Source organism: Bufo gargarizans, chromosome 2 (genome assembly GCF_014858855.1).
Source record: "Bufo gargarizans isolate SCDJY-AF-19 chromosome 2, ASM1485885v1, whole genome shotgun sequence".
NCBI lineage: Eukaryota > Metazoa > Chordata > Amphibia > Anura > Bufonidae > Bufo > Bufo gargarizans.
In genome coordinates this window covers 354982274-355005980 of record NC_058081.1, presented here as the reverse complement: position 1 = coordinate 355005980, position 23707 = coordinate 354982274, and the positions used below count along the sequence as shown (strand labels likewise).

Below are 23707 nucleotides of genomic sequence, written 5' to 3'. Positions count from 1 at the left end.
ACTGCGTTTTTCCACTTCCCTTAACCACTTCAGCCCCGCTAGCTGAAACCCCCTTCATGACCAGGCCACTTTTTACACTTCTGCACTACACTACTTTCACCGTTTATTGCTCGGTCATGCAACTTACCACCCAAATGAATTTTACCTCCTTTTCTTCTCACTAATAGAGCTTTCATTTGGTGGTATTTTATTGCTGCTGACATTTTTACTTTTTTTGTTATTAATCAAAATGTAACGATTTTTTTGCAAAAAATGACATTTTTCACTTTCAGCTGTAAAATTTTGCAAAAAAAACAACATCCATATATAAATTTTTCACCAAATTTATTGTTCTACATGTCTTTGATAAAAAAAAAATGTTTGGGCAAAAAAAAAAAATGGTTTGGGTAAAAGTTATAGCGTTTACACACTATGGTACAAAAATGTGAATTTCCGCTTTTTAAAACAGCTCTGACTTTCTGAGCACCTGTCATGTTTCCTGAAGTTCTACAATGCCCAAACAGTAGAAAAACCCCACAAATGACCCCATTTCGGAAAGTAGACACCCTAAGGTATTCGCTGATGGGCATAGTGAGTTCATAGAACTTTTTATTTTTTGTCACAAGTTAGCGGAAAATGATGATTTTTTATTTTTTTTTTCCTTACAAAGTCTTATATTCCACTAACTTGCGACAAAAAATTAAAAATTCTGGTATCGCCCAACTTCTCCTGAGTACGGCGATACCAGATGTATGACACTTTTTTGCAGCCAAGGTGGGCAAAGAGGCACATATTCCAAAGTGCACCTTTCGGATTTCGCAGGCCATTTTTTACACATTTTGATTGCAAAGTACTTCTCACACATTTGGGCCCCTAAATTGCCAGGGCAGTATAACTACCCCACAAGTGACCCCATTTTGGAAAGAAGACACCCCAAGGTATTCCGTGAGGGGCATGGCGAGTTCCTAGAATTTTTAATTTTTTGTCACAAGTTAGTGGAAAATTATGATTCTTTTTTCTTTTTTTTTTTTTTTCCTTACAAAGTCTCATATTCCACTAACTTGCGTCAAAAAATAAAAAATTCTAGGAACTCGCCATGCCCCTCACGGAATACCTTGGGGTGTCTTCTTTCCAAAATGGGGTCACTTGTGGGGTAGTTATACTGCCCTGGCAATTTAGGGGCCCAAATGTGTGAGAAGTACTTTGCAATAAAAATGTGTAAAAAATGGCCTGCGAAATCCGAAAGGTGCACTTTGGAATATGTGCCCCTTTGCCCACCTTGGCTTCAAAAAAGTGTCACACATCTGGTATCGCTGTACTTAGAAGAAGTTGGGGAATGTGTTTTGGGGTGTCATTTTACATATACCCATGCTGGGTGAGATAAATATCTTGGTCAAATGCCAACTTTGTATAAAAAAATGGGAAAAGTTGTCTTTTGCCAAGATATTTCTCTCACCCAGCATGGGTATATGTAAAATGACACCCCAAAACACATTCCCCAGCTTCTCCTGAGTACGGCGATACCAGATGTGTGACACTTTTGCGCATCTAGGCTGCAAAAGTGCCCAAATTCCTTTTAGGAGGGCATTTTTAGACATTTGGATCCCAGACTTCTTCTTACGCTTTAGGGCCCCTAAAAAGCCAGGGCAGTATAAATACCCCACATGTGACCCCACTTTGGAAAGAAGACACCCCAAGGTATTCAATGAGGGGCATGGCGAGTTCATAGAAATGTATTTTTTTGGCATAAGTTAGCAGAAATTGATTTTTTTTTGTCTCACTTTCTGCTAACTTAGGACAAAAATTTAAATCTTTCATGGACTCAATATGCCCCTCAGCGAATACCTTGGGGTGTCTTCTTTCCAAAATGGGGTTAGTTGTGGGGTGTTTGTACTGCCCTGGCATTTGAGGGTCTCCGCAATCATTACATGTATGGCCAGCATTAGGAGTTTCTGCTATTCTCCTTATACTGAGCATACAGGTAATGAGATTTTTTTTTTCCGTTCAGCCTCTGGGCTGAAAGAAAAAAATGAACGGCACAGATTTCTTCATTCGCATCGATCAATGTGGATGAAAAAATCTCTGCCCAAAAAAAAAAAAAGGAGGGGAAAGGCGTCTGCCAGGACATAGGAGCTCCGCCCAACATCCATACCCACTTAGCTCATATGCCCTGGCAAACCAGATTTCTCCATTCACATCAATCGATGTGGATGAATAAATCTTTGCGGGGATTTTTTATTTATTTTTTCTACATACAAAGTGTTTGCCAAAGCATAGGAACGCCGCCTCCTCCTTTAGCTCGTATGCCTCGGCAAACTTATCTGTTACTTCAGAGTAGAAATCTCGTCTTGCAGCGCCGCATACACCGACTTGCGTGTAATCTGACAGCAGCGCAATGCTTCTGTCAGAATGCACATCAGTGCTGCAGCTAGTCGATCGGTTGGTCCACCTGGAAGGTACAAAAAGAAAAAAAAAAAAAAGAAAAAACCAGGCCGCAACGCAATAATTTTATTAACTTTGGAACAGAACATATAAACTTTAACTTTTTGAACTAAACATTAACCTGTTTGCTTACTGGTGTTTTTTTTTGTTTTTGTTTTTTTACCTTTATAGAACAAACCTCTCCTTCCCCATGGGTCAATGTGCAAAGCGCAAATCGCCCAAAGATGTGGCGAAGTGCGTTATGCACTTTGTCCCAGGTGAAAGGAGATGTTTGCAGCAGCTGTGTGAGTGAATGGGCCCTAATAGCCCTGTGTGCCTGTCCTGGTGAGATGATCCCTATGCTAGGTGTACCTGTGTGTGGTACTTCCAGAAACTCTCCCCTAAGCATAGGGCAGGGTGGTCAGGACAGTCAGGACAGAAATAGCGGGTGTCACGCCTTATTCCACTCCTGCTACAGACACAACATCTTTTTCGGGGTGACGGTTGGGTTGAGGTACCAGCAACGACATTGGGGAAATGTCGCTCGTGTAGACGGCTAACTACACTGGTGGATGGGGCCACGGAACCTCCTGGGTACAGGAGGTTCTCAATGATCTCTTCCTGAAATTTGAGGAAGGATCCAGTTCTCCCAGCCTTACTGTAGAGAACAAAACTATTATACAGAGCCAATTGAATTAAATATACAGACACCTTCTTATACCAGCGTCTGGTTCTGCGGGAAACTAAATACGGAGACAACATCTGGTCATTGAAGTCTACCCCTCCCATGTGAAGGTTATAGTCGTGGACTGAGAGGGGCTTTTCAATGACACGGGTTGCTCGCTCAATTTGTATTGTCGTGTCTGCGTGAATGGAGGAGAGCATGTAAACATCACGCTTGTCTCTCCATTTCACCGCGAGCAGTTCTTCGTTACACAGTGCGGCCCTCTGCCCCCTTGCAAGACGGGTGCTAACGAGCCGTTGGGGGAAGCCCGCGCGTACCACAGGCGCCAATCCGTTCTAGAAACAAATGCCTAAAGAGGGCCACACTTGTGTAGAAATTGTCCACATAAAGATGGTACCCCTTGCCGAATAAGGGTGACACCAAGTCCCAGACTATCTTCCCACTGCTCCCCAGGTAGTCAGGGCAACCGACTGGCTCCAGGGTCTGATCTTTTCCCTCATAGACACGAGATTTGTGGGTATAGCCTGTGGCCCTTTCACAGAGCTTATACAATTTGACCCCATACCGGGCGTGCTTGCTTGGGATGTATTGTTTGAAGCCAAGGCGCCCGGTAAAATGTATCAGGGACTCGTCTACGCAGATGTTTTGCTCTGGGGTATACATATCTGCAAATTTCAGGTTGAAATGGTCTATGAGGGGCCGAATTTTGTGGAGGCGGTCAAAAGCAGGGTGGCCTATGGGACGGGAGGTGCTGTTATCACTAAAGTGCAGGAAACGCAGGATGGTCTCAAATCGTGTCCTGGACATAGCAGCAGAGAACATGGGCATGTGATGAATTGGGTTCGTGGACCAATATGACCGCAATTCATGCTTTTTAGTTAGACCCATGTTGAAGAGAAGGCCCAAAAAAGTTTTAATTTCGGAAACTTGGACTGGTTTCCACCGGAAAGGCTGGGCATAAAAGCTTCCCGGGTTAGCGGTTATAAATTGTGTGGCATACCGGTTTGTCTCTGCCACAACTAAGTCTAAGAGCTCCGCAGTCAAGAACAGCTCAAAAAAATCCCAGGGCCGAACCGATCTGAGCTGTCTCAACCCGAACTCCAGACTGGGCGGTGAAAGGGGGAACTACAGGTGCGGCTGAAGTTGGGGACTGCCAATCAGGGTTTGCCAGCACCTCAGGGATTCTAGGGGCTCTACGTACACATCTTTGCGGTGGCTGCGACGGGGTCACTACTGCACGTGCCACCGTACCAGCTTCAACTGCCCTTCTGGTGCTCGCTACTTCACCATGTTCTACGGCAGTGCTGGTACTAGGTCCAGGAAGGGCTGGGCTGCTGGTGTATGCCTCACCACGTAATCCGACAGCACCAGCCCCACTCTGCTGCTCTTGAAACGGATCCTGCGCAACCTGCGGTCTAGCGACACGGGGCCGGGTACACCTGGTGCTATCAGGGACCTCAGCCTCCTCGTCCGAACTTTGGGTCAGAGAGCCACTGCTTTCTACAGGTTCGTATTCTGACCCGCTAGATTCATCAGATGAGGGTTCCCATTCCTCATCCGACTGGGTCAGAAGCCTGTAGGCCTCTTTAGAAGAATACCCCCTGTTTGACATGTGGGCAACTAAATTTAGGGGTATTCTCTGAGACTACCCAAGAAAAAAAAAGCAAGCCTGTCTTACAAATGGGAGGCTAGCGAAGTACCGGAGGCCGCTGCGGTTGATAAAAAATATCAAAACTGATTTTTTTTATCGCCGCAGCGCGTGTAAAGTGAATGTGCAGTGATCAAAAAAATATATTTTTTGTCACTGCGGTGGGGCGGGCGTGGGTGAACGCCCGTGTGGGCGACCGATCAGGCCTGATCGGGCAAACACTGCGTTTTGGGTGGAGGGCGAACCTAAAGTGACACTAATACAATTATAGATCTGACCGTGATCAGTTTTGATCACTTCCAGATACTATAAAAGTACAAATGCTGATTAGCGATACGCTAATCAGCGAATCAGTGACTGCGGTGCGGTGGGCTGGGCGCTAACTGATCCCTAAACTACCTAACCCAGGGGCCTAAACTATACCTAAAACCTAACGGTCATACCAGTGAAAAAAAAAAGTGACAGTTTGCACTGATCACTTTTTTCCTTTCACTAGTGATTGACAGGGGCGATCAAAGGGTTAATAGGGGTTCAGGGGGGTGATCTGGGGCTAGTATGAGGCTCTGCTGGATCCAACCGACGAAAAGAACCAGCAGAGGAGCAGGCCAGCCATATAACAGATCATATTTACAAATATGATCTGATATATGGCCTCTGATTGTTTTTTTTTTAAATCAGCAACCTGCCAGCCGCGATCATTGGCCGGCAGGTTGCTGACGAAATACTTCTCGACGAAATGCCGGCCCGCTATGCGTATGCGCGGGCCGGCTGTGACGAAATCTCGCGTCTCGCGAGATGACGCGCCAATGCGTCCAGGAGGAGTAAATCAACCACCTCCCGGACGCATCGGTGCGTTAGGCGGTCGGGAGGTGGTTAAAGGGATTGTCACACGAAAAATATTCTACAGTTTTCAACCCAGCACCTGGATCTGAATACTTTTGTAATTGCATGTTATTAAAAATTTGGCATAACAACAGTGCCACCTGCTGTTTTTTTTTTTTTCTTATTTCTTTGACCTGTTCGCTGAGATGGCCGCACATGCTCAGTTTCATCCCTCAACTGCCTCCTGAGCTGTGATAGGGAGATCATGGACACGCCCCCCAGGCTGCATCAGAAAAGACACTCCCCCTGAGCTGTCAGCTTGATATAAATCTAGCAGAGCAGTGAATGGGGAGATCTCTGGATCCGTGTGAGGCACAGGGCTGGTCCTGGCTTTGTTAGAAAGAGGATGGCATGTACTATATGATGTCAGATTTAAATTTTTCACATTACTCATGGGATAACCCCTTAAACACTGGTGAGTGGCTGGGATGGTGTTGGGGAGTGTTAGGGGCAAATTCTTGCATAAATGATGATTGAAGTCCATTCCATCCAGGGGCTGGAGTAGATTTCAATCTAGGCACATGGACTGGTCGAGGATAAGGAGGCCTGTGCCTCGTCATAAATTAAGCACATTCTCTGACATCACAAGGGATATTAAAGATCGGTGTAAATTGCTGATCTTTGATAAATGACTACCATTGTGTCTGTAGAATCAAAAGCACTGACCAATCCTAGAGATACATTATCATATGGTTACAGGTAATTATCAGGAACAAAGTAATGTTCCAAATGAGTCCCTGACCATCAGCAGAGATTAAACTACATTTACAGGGGCAATTATTTCCTTTGCATGGGGACGAATGATTGCAGTAGACAGGTACATGAATGACGTAAGGTGGTGTTACTGTGTCACTAGGCCATTGATAAAGATTTTCAATACTTATGTATACAGTGTTCCCTCCAGATACAATGGCCTCAGTATAGTATATTTTTAACATACAATGGTCTTTCAATGGCCTATGGTCATAGGTTGAACTCAACATACAATGCTTCAGACTCAGATCCAACCTATCAGCATGGCCATTTTTCTTGTAAAACACCTGTACTGGATGTCTCCTTTTTACAGTACTGTGACCTATACTGCCCCCTTTCTGTGCCAGGATAAGCTGCTCCTTTGGATGTCAGGTGATGATGACTCCATGTTATTTTTCTGGTAGACTGTGCTATACAAGACCCAGGAGAAGCTCCTGTCCTCACCACAGAACGTGATTTACAGCTTCCAGCATCTATTACTGACTTACATATGAGGAATTGCTTTATCTGCTTATTTTTCTCAACTCTTCATCTTCTCTTATTTAGGGATGATCTTTTGGGGCTTTGGAGCCAATTTCTAGTTTTCCATCAAGTTATGGACTCAAGTTACTAAGGTTTCAACATACGATGGTGGTCCCAGAACCAATTAATGTTGTAAATTGAGGGACCACTATATATAATTTGCAGTGTGTGGGCTGCAGACAGGTTCACAGGGCATCTACAAAGGGGGTTCACATGTGGCATAAAATGCTGTGGGTTTTCCGCAGCAGATTTGTGTGCGATAGATCTGCAGCAAAGTGGATGAGAGTTTAGAAATTTCATCCACACGCCGCAGAGAAAACTCGCACGATAAACTGTCAATTTATGATAAGAGTTTTACCCACGGCTTTCAACCTTTGCATTGCAAACCAGAGGGCAGCAGTGCCAATGCAATAGCGCAGATTTTGGGTGGTTTTTGCAGCAGTGGTTTTCTTCCTGGTTGCTACATGGGAACATACCGTGTACTTTTTGAGATAATATATGAGCCAATTATTGTGTATACTGTATGGTATAGATTTGTCTTGTGTAGTGATCTCTTTAGGCATAACCGTGACTTACTATACTGATATACTGAACAGGAGAGTTGATTCCAATTTTTTTAGGATACCACAAAAAAAGAATATTCAAGAACATTCAAATCATCCACCAAATGGACATGTACAGTCCGGGAAGTACGTTCCATGTGACGGCCACATTTCCCATTCCAATAGTTATCTATCACACTGTGAGTTTCGCCAGACTGTAGGTCTATTGTTCTATACTCGCTATGCAGTGAGTATGAGACAGTAGATCCATTGTCGGGCTGGAGCTCGACAGCATCACAGCTCAACACTGGTTTAACATAAAAATTATTTAAAAAAAAACTTTGTTTATCATAATAAAAATAAAACAGAATAAAAATAGACATAATTGATATCACTTTGTAAGAAAATTTCTAAACTTGTAAAACATAAGACAGTGAATGTAATTTAAAGAAAACATTCCCATCGCCACAATTACTGTTTTTTGGTCACCTTACCGCCACAAAAAAATGGATGATCAAGAATGATCAAAAAGTTGCCTGTTCCATGGATGTAATGCAAGTAGTATGGGCTTGTCACTGTACCATTCACAAAATGTTAGGCAGTTCTGTATTGACTAGACACACCTGCCCACACTGTAACCCCATCACCACCAAAGGCTCGTCTGATGACATAGCGCCCTCCTTAACTTCTCCTACATCGTTGGCGGCCATCATTTCTGCCCAGCTTGAATCAACTTTCATCAGTGACCATCACTGAGGCCCACTGGTCCCTCATCCAGCATAGATGCTCCCTGGCTCATGCAAGACGATGACGCCTGTGATCAGGTATCCTTGCAGGTCGTCTAGCACGCAGACCACACTAATGTAAACGGTTTTGAATGGTCTGACGTGACACTTGGGTGCCTCTCACCTCCCTTAAATGTGCCTGGTGTTGTGTGGCATTCATCATCTGGTTCCGCAGGACATTGATCACAATGAAGCAGTCATCAGTGTGGGATGTGGCAAAAGGAAGTCCACTTCTATGCCTTTCTGTGACTCTTCCAGTCTGTCTGTATCTCTGTTGCAACCTGCTGATGACACTGTGCCATTCTAAGCTCAGTGGCCACTTCCATCGGAAAACATCAATCTTGAAGCATCGCAATGGCGAGGTACTGTTGATCAAATGTTAGGTGTCATCTTGGTCTCAAGATGACAAAATGCTAAGAACATGGAGGACTGTTTAAATACTAATTCTAATTGAACCAGGAAATGTATTGGGCAATTTATGGATCAAACACCTGTTGTGAATTTTGCCGTTAAGCTCCTTGTTAGAGAACAGCAAATTGTGCAAAAAGTACTGAAACATTGAACAGTTAGACATGTGCATTGAGAAGTTTAGAGAAGGTCACATTACATTCACCTGTAAAGGTTAGAGTGCAGTTTTGGTTCATCCTGAAATTTTACCTACAAGCCAAATATCCCTAACTTTTTGTGAGTAGTGTATGTATGTATGTATGTATATATATATATATATATATATATATATACACACACACACACAGTCAGGTCCATAAATATTGGGACATCAACACAATGCTAACATTTTTGGCTCTATACACCACCACAATGGATTTGAAATGAAACGAACAACATGCTTTAACTACAGACTGTCAGCTTTAATTTGAGGGTATTTGCATCCAAATCAGGTGAACGGTGTAGGAATTACAACAGTTTGCATATGTGCCTCCCATTTGTTAGGGGACCAAAAGTAATGGGATGGAATAATAATCATAAATCAAACTTTCACTTTTTAATACTTGGTTACAAATCCTTTGCAGTCAATTACAGCCTGAAGTCTGGAATGCATAGACATCACCAGACGCTGGGTTTCATCCCTGGTGATGCTCTGCCATGCCTCTACTGCAACTGTTTTCAGTTCCTGCTTATTCTAGGGGCATTTTTCCTTCAGTTTTGTCTTTAGCAAGTGAAATGCATGCTCAATCGGATTCAGGTCAGGTGATTGACTTGGCCATTGCATAACATTCCACTTCTTTCCCTTAAAAAACTCTTTGGTTGCTTTTGCAGTATGCTTTGGGTCATTGTCCATCTGCACTGTGAAGCGCCGTCCAATGAGTTCTGAAGCATTTGGCTGAATATGAGCAGATAATATTGCCTGAAACACTTCAGAATTCATTCTGCTGCTTTTGTCAGGAGTCACATCATCAATAAATACAAGAAAACCAGTTCCATTGGCAGCCATACATGCCCACGCCATGACACTACCACCACCATGCTTCTCTGATAAGGTGGTATGCTTAGGATCATGAGCAGTTCCTTTCCTTCGCCATACCCTTCTCTTTCCATCACTCTGGTACAAGTTGATCTTGGTCTCATCTGTCCATAGGATGTTGTTCCAGAACTGTGAAGGCTTTTTTATATGTCAAACTGTAATCTGGCCTTCCTGTTTTTGAGGCTCACCAATGGTTTACATCTTGTAGTGAACCCTCTGTATTCACTATGGTGAAGTCTTCTCTTGATTGTTGACTTTGACACACATACACCTACCTCCTGAAGAGTGTTCTTTATCTGGCCAACTGTTGTGAAGGGTGTTTTCTTCACCAGGAAAAGAATTCTTCAGTCATCCACCACAATTTTTTTCCGTGGTCTTCTGTGTCTTTTGGTGTTGCTGAGCTCACGATGCGTTCCTTCTTTTTAAGAATGTTCTAAACAGTTGTTTTGGCCACACCTAATGCATTTTTTTTTGCTATCTCTCTAATGGGTTTGTTTTGTTTTTTCAGCCTAATTATGGCTTGCTTCACTGATAGTGACAGCTCTTTGGATCTCATCTTGAGAGTTGACAGCAACAGATTCCAAATGCAAAAAGCACACTTGAAATGAACTCTGGACCTTTTATCTGCTCATTGTAATTGGGATAATAAGGGAATAACACACACCTGGCCATGGAACAGCTGAGAAGCCATGTATCCTATTACTTTTGGTCCCTTAACTAGATGGATTTTTCTGCGACTGTTGCATCGCAGTCGCAGCATGTCACATGTCGCAGTGCAACACCATAGACTATCATTATAAAAATTGTTGCTCGACATTGGTGCGACATCAATGTCACATGACACATGTAGCAGTGTATTTGTGCCTTATGTGTCGTGCGACACATGTCATCGTGTAGCCTAGAGCTGACCTACAGGAGTGAAGAAAAATGGCTGGGTTATTATGGAAACCTGGAGTAAAACTGTGTGCATGTGGAGACTAAGGGCCTGCGAGCTTCTATTGGCTGATAAGGGACATATGGCCGTGTGTATGTCAGTTGGGATATGAAGAGAAAGACTTGCAGGCCTGTATTGGCTAATGCAGGTCATTTTTGGGGAATATCTCAGGAACAGTACGTCCTAGAGAGCTGTGACCCCCGCAAGATTTCTTTCCAGGTAGCAAGGTATATGTACAGGGCCGTTTCTAGAGCCGGGCGAGGGGTGCCACCGCACGGGGCGTATCACAGCAACAAGCAAAAGTCACTGGTGTTTACAGCTGATCAGCAGCAGGGTCAGGACGCAACCAATGAGCGTTTCCATTGTGAAAGCGCTCCCAGCACTAGCTGTACTCACTGCTGGCCCTCTTCTCTATGGCTGCAGTATTTTCGGGGATAGAGCAGCCTGTGCAGTGTGTGTGAGGGAGGAGGAAGGGCCTGTGGAAGCGTGTCAGGCAAGGAGGCGGGGCCAGTGTGAGAAGAGGACAAGGCAATGAGGGCTGTGTGGAGCTGCATGAGGGAGGAGGAGGAGCTTATCTGGGGAGGAGTCAGGTAGCTGACCCGTGAGGAACTTTCTTTACAGTGAGCAGGGCCGCCATCAGGGGGGTAAAGCCGATACCCCAGTAAGGGGTCCGGACCCAGGGGGGGCCCGGCCGGTCCCGAGCCTTTTTTTTTTCTTGTGTCAGTGTGTTAACTTTAAATCAGTGCTCATATCTTTACTATCTTACACTGACTCAGCTCCGGTAACAGGCAGTGCAGGCGGCGCTCACTCACTGACGTCACGTGCCTGCTCCTCCCACTAGGCAGTGCAGGCGCGTGACGTCAGTGAGTGAGCGTTGCCGCTCGCACTGCCTGTTACTGGAGGGAGCTGAATGTAAGGTACTGTAGTAAAGAGATGAGCGCTGATTTAAAGTTACTGTCTGCAGGATACGGATTACAGTTTATAAATGTATACTACTGTGAGTGGTGGGGAGGGGGATCTATGGGTGGCGGAACTGTTATAGGGAGGGGGATACGTGGATGACACTGTTATGGGGGATCTAGACTGTGGATGGCACTGTTATAGGGGGGTCTGTGGATGACACTTATTGGTGGGATCTGTGGATGACACGGTTATGGAGGGGGATCTGTGGATGACATGGTTACGGAGGGGGATCTGTGGATGACACACAGCATAAGATGCTATATACGGTATGTGTCATCCACAGATCCCCCTCCATAACAGTGTCATCCACAGAGCCCCCTCCATAACAGTGTCATCCACAGATCCCCCTCCATAACAGTGCCATCCACAGATCCCCTACCATAACAGTGTCATCCACAGATCCCCCTCCATAACAGTGTCATCCACAGATCCCCCTCCATAACAGTGCCATCCACAGATCCCCCTCCATAACAGTGCCATCCACAGATCCCCCTCCATAACAGTGCCATCCACAGATCCCCCTCCATAACAGTGCCATCCACAGATCCCCCTCCATAACAGTGCCATCCACAGATCCCCCTCCATAACAGTGTCATCCACAGATCCCCCATAACAGTGTTATCCACAGATCCCCCTCCATAACAGTGCCATCCACAGTTCCCCCTCCATAACGGTGCCATTCACAGACCCCCCTCCATAACAGTGCCATCCACAGATCCCCCATAACAGTGTCATCCACAGATCACCCATAACAGTGTCATCCACAGATCCCCCATAACAGTGTGTCATCCACAGATCCCCCATAACAGTGTGTCATCCACAGATCCCCCATAACAGTGTGTCATCCACAGATCCACCATAACAGTGCGTCAACCACAGATCCACCATAACAGTGCCATCCACAGATCCCCCATAACAGTGCCATCCACAGATCCCCCATAACAGTGTCATCCACAGATCCACCATAACAGTGTCATCCACAGATCCCCTATAACAGTGCCATCCACAGATCCCCCATAACAATGCCATCCATAGATCCCCCCATAACAGTGACTGGAGCAGACCTGCAGATAAACACACCTAGGCCACCACTAGTCAAGGTAAAAACTTACAGTTATCAATAATGTAATGAAGTGTAGGGAGCCATCTAATGTTTTGAGGCCAAAATGGCACAGATGACCACCAAGAATATCTAGAATATCTAAAATTAGCTGGTCAAGTAAAATGTTGCATGAAACAATCATTAAATAGATGGCTGACAAAAAGGGGCTGGTTAAAGGGTGTGGTCAATTGGCTGAGTCAAGGGGGGCGGCAAAATTAGCTTTAGTCTCGGGGCAGGGGGGGGGGGGAAGGAGCCCAGGACTTGAGCTGTGTTAGGGGCCCCAAAATTTCTGATGGCAGCTCTGACAGTGAGTATGTAAGAGGCAGCCCTGATCATCCAGCAACATTTCCAACACATATATATATATAGCAGACTGTCATGTTTCCCTCCAGCCACCAGAGGCCACTGTGGCTGAGTAGGACAGTGAGAGGAGTTGTTTCCAGAGGACAAGGAGTTAAGTGTTTTTCCCGGGCTGAGCAGAGAGCCTGGGCTGATGGTGTCTGAGTACACAGGAAGAAGGACGCTGTGCACTGAGAGGGAGATCCACAGGGAAGATCAGAGCGATTTCTCCCTGCCTGCTGTGACACAGTATCTGTGTGCTGTCTGCTGTAGTGTGAGGCACTTACCAGAGGAACTGTGAGTGAATTCCAGGCCCTGCCTGATTACACGTCCAGAGCTGCTGATTATCTCTAACCAGAGTTACAGAGACTACAAAGAGAGGCCAGAGCTGAGCCACGCTGAAGCAAGCAAGCAAGCAACCAGATTGGGACCCAGACTGTACCTGCCTGCATGTGCCGGACACCGAACTGTGAGTGCACTGATGCTAACCTGAGCCAGGGCATAGTGGAATAGGATTTAGTTTAGTGCACCGTAGAGGTGCACCCCGGGTAGCGGGGACAGATAGGACTACCTAGAAGAGAGTAGCCTGCTATTGTCTGTACTTGTGTTTGTGATTCCTTTGTGTTCTTTATGCAAATTTCCATTATCTTTATTGTGAATTCTCAAGCTGTTCATATTGTAAATCTGCTTCTCCGGCAGTTAGAGTTCTCTTTTAATAAAGCCGGTTTCTTCTTCAGCCTCCTTGTCTGCTGCACTGTACTTGAGCCCTGCTCTACGGTCTCTTCCTCTGCTGACCGTTACAAGTACAAACTGTAATGTAAATGTGCTGGAACCTGTGCATGAGGGAGGTTAAGTGTATGGGGGGGGGGGGGCTCAGTACATGAGGGAAGATATGGGGGGGTGCTCAGTACACGATAGGAGATGCTGGCGGGTGTGCTCAGTACATGAGGGGAGATGCTGCGGGGTGCTCAGTACATGAGGGAAGATGCCGGGGGTTGCTCAGTACATGAGGGGAGATGCTGGGGGGTGCTCAGTACATGAGGGGAGATGCTGGGGTAGTGCTCAGTACAGAAGGGGAGATGCTGTGGAGGATGGGGGTGTTCAGTGTATGAGGGGGGGGGATACTGTGGAGGATGGGGGTGTTCAGTGTATAAGGGGAGATATTGTGGAGGATGGGATTCCTCAGTGTATGAGGGGAGATACTGTGGAGGATGGGGGTGTTCAGTGTATAAGGGGAGATGCTGTGGAGGATGGGGGTGTTCAGTGTATGATGGGAGATGCTGTGGAGGATGGGGTGCTCAGTGTATGAGGGGAAATACTGTGGAGGAAGTGGGTGTTCAGTGTATAAGGGGAGATGCTGCGGAGGATGGGGGTGTTCAGTGTATGAGGGGAGATGCTGTGGAGGATGGGGGTGTTCAGTGTATTAGGGGAGATGATGTGGAAGATGTGGGTGTTCAGTGTATGAGGGGAGATACTGTGGAGGATGGAAGTGCTCAGTGTATGAGGGCAGATACTGTGTGGAGGATGGGGGTGCTCAGTGTATGAGGGGAGATACTGTGTGGAGAATAGGGGTGCTCAATGTATGAGGAGATGCTGTGGAAGATGTGGGTGTTCAGTGTATGAGGGGAGATACTGTGGAGGATGGAAGTGCTCAGTGTATGAGGGCAGATACTGTGTGGAGGATAGGGGTGCTCAGTGTATGAGGGGAGATGCTGTGGATGATGGGGGTGCTCAGTGTATGAGGGGAGATACTGTGGCGGCACTAGTGCTGCACTATGTCTTGGCAGCGCACAGCTCCAGGACGTATTGCACTCAGGAGCACACTATGACCTGGCGCTGTGTGATATCAGGACATAGTGCAGCACTGACGCCAGGACACAGCGCTAAACCAAGAGTGATGGCGTCTGGAGGAGAAGCAGAGAGGGGAGTATACACCATATATATATTTTTTTTTTTTTCTAGTCTGATGGCTAATGTACTAGAGTGAGATGGAGGTTATAGGGGGCGACAGGGGTCTGAATAAATTTTAGGCCTGTATAAATTTGCGGGCTGATCTGTAAGAATTTGGGGGTTGTTCTGGGGTCTGAATGGATTTTGGGCTGACATGGGGTCTAATCTGGGGTCTGTATGAATTTGTGGGCTGGAATCTGAATAAATTTTGAGATCTTGTCTGGAGGTCTGCATCATAATTTTTGGTTTATCCAGCCATGTCAAATTCATTTTCTAAAACGGATTTGAATGTGATAATAAAAGTAGTTATACATCTCTGATCCCTTCCGCACTCCTCCCACTACTTCCCGTGTCCTCGCTGGTCTATGTACTTCTTTGTCCCCCTCCACTGAGACATGAGACCACTGCAACCAGTGATTGAGAAGTGAGCGGTGGGATCAAAAAAGTATTACTACTTTTATTATGTTATCATGTTCTCAGCAGTTTTAAAGTAAACTAATGTAGGCACATGGGGCAACACTGGGCATAGTATTGGTGGACACTACAGTGTAGCAGTGTTAAAAGGGGTAACTATATAGGGAGGTTATTTGCTATAGAGGGTCGGGGTGGACTGCAGAAACAACAAGCCAAAGTCAAAGGTATCAGCTGAATTTCCTGGTCCCTAATGCAAAATCGGTAACAGACCTCCTCTACCCTGTGCCATTTATTAATACTGGTGTCGATGGTTGCGTTTTTGAGTGATCGCGGAACATACATACACACACGCACACATATATATAGATTTCTTTTGTGTCTTAAATAGATTGTGTGCATATTTTCTACATCATTCTGGAACACATTTAGAACTGTATCTATTTGTCGTACCGTCATGTAAGCTTTCTTTTTTTTTCTTTCTTTTTCCTCAGCAACAATATCCTGCTATTGTGGTGACTCAGACACATAGGACTTCATTGTCGGCTTGCACTGAGTAGTACAAGGCATCTGTTATATCCTCAGCCCTGCCCACAATCTAAATTCCAGCTCCAGGATTATAATTTATTACAGTTAACAAGAGCATTTTATAATTAACCACATCATATCTGTAGACATTGTAAACCATTTGACATCATGATAACTGCATTCCTATGCTGTGATTTTCCTAGACATCTTTTAATAGGACAGTTAAAGACTGGCGTCTCTTGTTATTCATGATTATGGAAATGCATTCTGCTACCTATTGTTGTGAAATCATTACTTTTAAATGAGTATTTCCAATCACTGAGCACTACACTTTTTTCTACCCACAATGATATACACTGCCTGTCCCCAAAAAAAAGTTGCCAACTGGATTTAACTAAGCAAATACAGGGAGTGCAGAATTATTAGGCAAGTTGTATTTTGATTAATTTTATTATTGAACAACAACCATGTTCTCAATGAACCCAAAAAACTCATTAATATCAAAGCTGAATATTTTTGGAAGTAGTTTTTAGTTTGTTTTTAGTTTTAGCTATTTTAGGGGGATATCTGTGTGTGCAGGTGACTATTACTGTACATAATTATTAGGCAACTTAACAAAAAACAAATATATACCCATTTCAATTATTTATTTTTACCAGTGAAACCAATATAACATCTCAACATTCACAAATATACATTCCTGACATTCAAAAACAACAAAAACAAATCAGTGACCAATATAGCCACCTTTCTTTGCAAGGACACTCAAAAGCCTGCCATCCATGGATTCTGTCAGTGTTTTGATCTGTTCACCATCAACATTGCATGCAGCAGCAACCACAGCCTCCCAGACACTGTTCAGAGAGGTGTACTGTTTTCCCTCCTTGTAAATCTCACATTTGATGATGGACCACAGGTTCTCAATGGGGTTCAGATCAGGTGAACAAGGAGGCCATGTCATTAGATTTTCTTCCTTTATACCCTTTCTTGCCAGCCACGCTGTGGAGTACTTGGACGCGTGTGATGGAGCATTGTCCTGCATGAAAATCATGTTTTTCTTATCTTGCAGACTTCTTCCTGTACCACTGCTTGAAGAAGGTGTCTTCCAGAAACTGGCAGTAGGACTGGGAGTTGAGCTTGACTCCATCCTCAACCCAAAAAGGCCCCACAAGCTCATCTTTGATGATACCAGCCCAAACCAGTACTCCACCTCCACCTTGCTGGCGTCTGAGTCGGACTGGAGCTCTCTGCCCTTTACCAATCCAGCCATCTGGCCCATCAAGACTCACTCTCATTTCATCAGTCCATAAAACCTTAGAAAAATCAGTCTTGAGATATTTCTTGGCCCAGTCTTGACGTTTCAGCTTGTGTGTCTTGTTCAGTGGTGGTCGTCTTTCAGCCTTTCTTACCTTGGCCATGTCTCTGAGTATTGCACACCTTGTGCTTTTGGGCACTCCAGTGATGTTGCAGCTCTGAAATATGGCCAAACTGGTGGCAAGTGGCATCTTGGCAGCTGCACGCTTGACTTTTCTCAGTTCATGGGCAGTTATTTTGCGCCTTGGTTTTTTCACACGCTTCTTGCGACCCTGTTGACTATTTTGAATGAAACGCTTGATTGTTCGATGATCACGCTTCAGAAGCTTTGCAATTTTAAGAGTGCTGCATCCCTCTGCAAGATATCTCACTATTTTTGACTTTTCTGAGCCTGTCAAGTCCTTCTTTTGACCCATTTTGCGAAAGGAAAGGAAGTTGCCTAATAATTATGCACACCTGATTTAGGGTGTTGATGTCATTAGACCACACCCCTTCTCATTACAGAGATGCACATCACCTAATATGCTTAATTGGTAGTAGGCTTTTGAGCCTATACAGCTTGGAGTAAGACAACATGCATAAAGAGGATGATGTGGTCAAAATACTCATTTGCCTAATAATTCTGCACATAGTGTAGTTATGAGCCTCCTATTGGCTAATTACTGCATGGGCGATTATCTTTCAGTTGGCAACAAGTTATTTAACCCCAACTGGTGCAATGAGTTGCTTCTCATTTCTTAAACAGCCATGTCGAAAGACACATCTCGTGGTCATGGAAAAGATTTTAGTCTGTTTGAGAAGGGTCAAATGTAGTGTCCCACTAGGTAGGGGTGGGCACTACACAAGGGTCAATTGGTGTGCGCGTTACTCCTACTCACAAGGAACAGAAATGTCATATTTAATTCTGCATTTAATGTATGTTCTGATGTGTTTTACATGCAATGTTCCCCTGTATGATGCAACAGCAGGCCTAGTTGGGTGTAGTTAGACATCCCAGACACTAGAGGGAGATAGGGAGCCCCTAGTATAAATGTCCAGGCCTAGACAGGGAGAGGGAGTGCAGAGTCAGGAGTCTGAGAAGACAGAGGTTAAAAAGCCTGCTCCTGACATGCAGCTGGATAGCCCTGGCTGCTAGTGGTGTCCAGGAGGCTAGTGAGAAGCTCCAGCCTGCCTGAGAACAAGAGAGCCTTAGTTAGCTCTGAAGATACCCCAGTTGCAGGATCCAACCTCCTGGGAGAAAACCCACAGTAATCCACCTTACAAGGGAAGGCGATCCAGGGTAAGCTAAGTGACCCTGATGGGCAGATCACACTAGAAGGTGCAGCAAGAATCTAATACCTGAGGAAGAAAGTAACCAAGGATTTAAGCCACCCTTTTAGGCATCCGGGCCTTGGGAGATAAAGCCAGAGCAGGAGTTCTAGAAAGGACAGTGTACATTGATTCTGAGGAAAGGTACAACCTGCTGCTGAGTGCTGTTGAAGTTTACCCTCTGCGTATCTTGCATGAATATTGCCTGCCATTTTGTGAATGAGCCCCCTTGTGGAACTGTAATACAAAGACTGTACTCCTACCTGCTGTACAAAGTTGGATTGTTCAGTAAAGTTACGTTTGGTTCACTGTATACTTGTGTACCTCCATCATTCCAACCACCAACCGGCGTGCCACCGTCCAAAGGCACTGGCGTCACGAATACCACAGGGACCTTGCCCCAGGCACACAAAATACCCGTAACATCCAGGGCACCTCATCCACCATCAGGCCTGGTCCCTATCTGCAGAGCGTGCCCCAGAGGAACCGTGTCTCCCTCTCCTTCACTGCCACGCGCCTGCCCAGGGTTCTTCAAATATAGTGAGTACCCTCATTTGCCCATAACCGTGACCTCAGTTCGTCTATACCCTGCAGGTCTGGCGTGTTGCATAAATTGGCGTCACAAACAGGATACGAATATTCCTGCGCCATAGCGGATTTAAAAACTGTGTGCTGAAAATTGTCTTAAAGTGACATGCCCCAATTGTTTTATTGAAAATTGCTGGGCCAAAGTGAACTGTAATAATTGCGGTGTGAAAATAGCATTGTGTGGACTGTTTTCTACTTATTTAAGCCACCGCTTGCTGTCAATGAATAGACAGCTATTTTGCTCAAAGATGGCCGCTTAGCTTGATTGAAATTGTTTGCTGCGTCATCTTCATCCTAAATTGGCGGTAAAAATTGGCGCCTTCTGCTAAAAGTGCGGGAAGGCTGTATGCTGGCGCCACCGCCCTGTCTGGACATTTGCATGTCTGCTGTGATGGACTCCGCCTCCCCATACTGGAGTACCTGGGGGGCGGCCTCCCAGTGCAATGGGAGGATCTGTCTGAACTTGTTGGCGCCACCCTGTCGCTCTCCAGAGAAGGATCGAGCATGTTGAGGAGTGAGGACTTTCCTGCTGATATGTCCGCGCCTGATTTGTTAACCATGAATGTGACTGGTGTAGAGCAAGAGGATGCTCCACCGGCCTACTCTCCGGGACCGGAGAGACCCGCCTGCCCGCCACCGAGGACGCAACCGGAGACCTACTATGGCTCCTGGAGAGACTTCTTCCAGCCCTCGTTCAAGTGGTCAGCTCTAATGGCAGAGATCCGGGAGGCCGCCATAAAGAAGACAACTAAAACCAAGATATACTATGAAGAACTGGCAAAGACCGTTCACGAGGGCCACACCGACACCCAACCCCGCCTGGAAAGGAGAAGGGGGTTGGTTGTGGCCTTTGACAAGGACCGAGGCTTCGGTTTTATCAAGGACTATCTTACTGGAAGAGACTTCTATGTAAATCGGAGGTCCGTCAAGCGGAGCTACCTCCCAGAACGTTTACATAACCTCCGCGAGGGAGAGGAGGTTGAATTCACCCCTGCTGAGGGCCTGCGAGGCCCCTACGCCACTGCCGTGTCCCGTCCGAAAAAGAAATCGGAGGACTGGGACCTTGATGAGGACTACTCCGGCTGCGAGCACGAACCTGTGTGCTCTCCGGAGGACAACCCTGGCTGCGAGCGCGAACCTGTGTGCTCTCCAGGACCGGCCCATTATGCCTTCCAGGAACGGGGCTCTTTCATTGGCCCAAATGTATTCTGGCAGCCAACAGTGGTGGAAAAGAGGGTTAGCCCATGGCCCTCACCTGAGTTGCCTCGCAGGGAGAAAACTGTCCGTGAGCTTCAGGATGCCGAGAGATTCCGAGCTACCCTGGAAAATATCCGCAGAGGGAGGAAAGCGGACGCCTCACCTGAGCCTGGTCCCTATCTGCAGAGCGTGCCCCAGAGGAACCGTGTCTCCCTCTCCTTCACTGCCACGCGCCTGCCCAGGGTTCTTCAAATATAGTGAGTACCCTCGTTTGCCCATAACCGTGACCTCACTTCGTCTATACCCTGCAGGTCTGGCGTGTTGCACAAATCATTGGCATGAATCAAGCAGAAGATTGCAGAAACTACTAAAATTTGGTTACGAACTGTCCAACGCATTATTAAAAACAGGAAGGATAGTGGGGACCCATCGTATTCGAGGAAGAAATGTGGCGGGAAAAAAATCCTGATGATCGTGAAAATTATCCCAGATGATGTGCACCCACCCTGCCAAAAAACAAGCAAGGAAGGAGATGCCCACCATAGTCTGCATACATATTATGCCAACAAAAGCATTACAGTGGCCTGACAGAGTATAAAGACCCTAAATGATTAAAGATAAATGAATTGGTAAGGAGTGTGAGCAAAGTGAATCGAAGTAGACTGGTCTCACAAAGAAGAAAAACAACTGGGCATCATCCCTGTATTCTGCGAGTCCGCATATGACTACCTATCCAAAATGCTGTGCAACTTAGCCTCCTTATTTCTATGTTTCTAGATCCATTATATAAAGGCAGGGTCCGTAGTGGTTTGGCATAGGAAAATACATTGCTGGGACAAGAAATTTTGATGAACATTAAACAGGTTTGCGGATCTTCTGATGCTCTAACACCTAGAGCACCATGAAGGAACGTATGAACCTGCTCCCAGTAGCCCCTCAGTACTGTGCATAGAATAGGTACCATAAAATGACAGGGTACCATAAAAATGGGCAGCTTTTTTTCTATATCCATAAAAAAAATAGATGTGCTTATTTTTTTTTATTTTTTTTGAGGCTGGTGGATTTGGACTAGATTATATATATTGTCCAATATGTCCGTAAAAAACTTTGACTGTTTGTGATTGTGGGATAAGTTGTCCAGAAAAAAGAAAAATTCTGGTTGACAACCCTGGGGCTTGGGAAGCAGTTGTCCTAGGTTGGAAGGCATGCCAAAGCTGCAAATATGACATTTGGAAATCATTAGTGAGGGAAAGTTTTTTTTAAAGTTGTTTGAAGGAGTGGAACAGACCACCAACACATACTGTATGTTATCCCTGTGGAAGACCCCATAGTTTTCCAACCAGAGGTGCTTGGGAGGTTCCACAGTTCTAAGAGGAGACAACTATGCCAAAGAGGCACAAATAAGTCAAAACCTCCAGTATATCAATACAGTATTTAATTAGAGATTAGGAATGCTCTGTTTAAAAGGTTATTTTGCAAAGGGTTACTGTAAAGTTACTGTAGCTCCATGGAAGGGAAAAGGGTATTATTGATTGCTTAGGCCCTAGTCAGATCACATTTATCACCTCTGTTTAATGTATGCATTAAAGGTAATCAGTCACCATGATTTTGGGCTGTGATCTACAGTAATACATGAGTAATACTACAGAAAAGGAGCCCAGATCTCAGTTTTTTAATTTTCCTATTGCCCCTCGTTCCCCCGCTGTTTGCACTCAAAACTGCACTGAAATACACAGTGAGGACTGCTGTGCTAACATAATGGACAGGACTCCTGTGTGTGTACACGGCAGTCCTGACAATGTACTTCAGTGCAGATCTAGGTGCTGACAGCAGGGGAATGGGGACATTACGGAAATAAAAAATAGCTATCTGGACTCTTTATAAATAGTATTATTCATATATTACTGCATATAAAAGTCCAAGATTTTGCTGACAAATTCCCTTTAAATGGATGCATCTGACGGGTGCCTTATAGATGCATCCAAAATCCATATGCTCCTGTTGTAAATGAATGTACAATGCATGGTATATGTTTTTTTACTGGATGCCGTTGTATGAAATAATGCTGTATAAGTGATATGTAGACAGAGGACAGGAGTGTGTGAAAGAGTACAGGAGAGCTATTGGGGGAGGGCAGGAGAGCAACTGGGTGAGAACCGAGGGCAGGAGAGCAACTAACAGGTTTGGGGGCAGTAGAGGGGTAGAGCAGGAGACAGGACAGTTTCTGGAGAGAGAACAGCCAAGAGACTCTACTATCCTCCTGTATTGCTCTGCTGTGACACTGCCCCCCCCCCCCTCCATGTCAGTGCAGACTACAGATCTCTGTCTGTATTCAAAAGCAGCCAGGTCTGTGCTGGTGGACAGGGTTTGCTCCTATTAAACCAGGAGCGCTGTGGATAATGCACATATAGTATATACAGCAGTGTACTGATATGTGAGGTATGAGTTATAATAGATGCAGTGTGTACAGATATATAGTATATACAGCAGTGGACTGATATGTGAGGTACTAGGTATGATAGATGCAGTATGTACAGAAATTTGAATGGCCCCCCCTCCATAAACTTCTTTGCAACCCCCTCCTCCCGTGCAACCCCCACTCCCGTGGCTAGTCAAGACTGAGCTCTCAGATGAGGCCCAGCAGCTGCCCCGTCCGTTTCCTACAGTGTCTCTGTATATGATGTCATTGTATAATACTGTTGGGGGGCCCTGACAATAAGAATCTTTTTATCCTCATCATGGGTGGGCCACTTCTGAGTTCGGGCCCCAAAGCAGACCAAGGGGAGGGGCTATAAATGGGGCATGGGAGCTCCAATTTAGATTCTTGCTATGGGGCCCAGTGATTTCTATGTATACCCCTGACTGCAGCCACCTGGTTTACAACTGAGGATAGTTATTGGCTGTCGAATCCAGCCACTGTACTGGTGATATGCACAGTGATGTTCCTGGATTCAGCAGGTGAGTGTTGCAGCCAAACAGTGGTGGGATTGCCGGACTGGAGCAACAGAGAACAGCACTGGGTATATCATTTTTTTTATTTTAAGCAATTGTAGAACCCCTTTAAAGGTGATATCCAAAGTTGTACCCTGCCCTCCCCCCACAATGCCCAGGCCCCTCATAGAGACTATACTTTACTTACCTGGTCCCCGATGCCTGTGTCCTCCTGGATCCCTTTACGGCCGTTGCTGCATCTCCCAATCAAGCAGATCACAACATCTGGTGACAGGGGATGCAGCCAATAGCAGGTTGCGAACAGTGACCTACCCCCTTGCTTTGGATAATCCCTTTAACGTTTGTGTTCCCTGGTCTACAAGCAAATATGCTGTCATGAACCATGTCATGAACCAGTTTGTTAAGAGTTTAAATTTTTCTG

At 45.5% G+C, this 23707-nt stretch overlaps 1 protein-coding gene across 1 annotated transcript in view; it reads left to right on the top strand.

The window, feature by feature from the left end:
- Window positions 1-23707, top strand: part of ARHGEF37 (Rho guanine nucleotide exchange factor 37) — a 93990-nt gene that overhangs the window by 3300 nt on the left and 66983 nt on the right. The window lies entirely within an intron of this gene.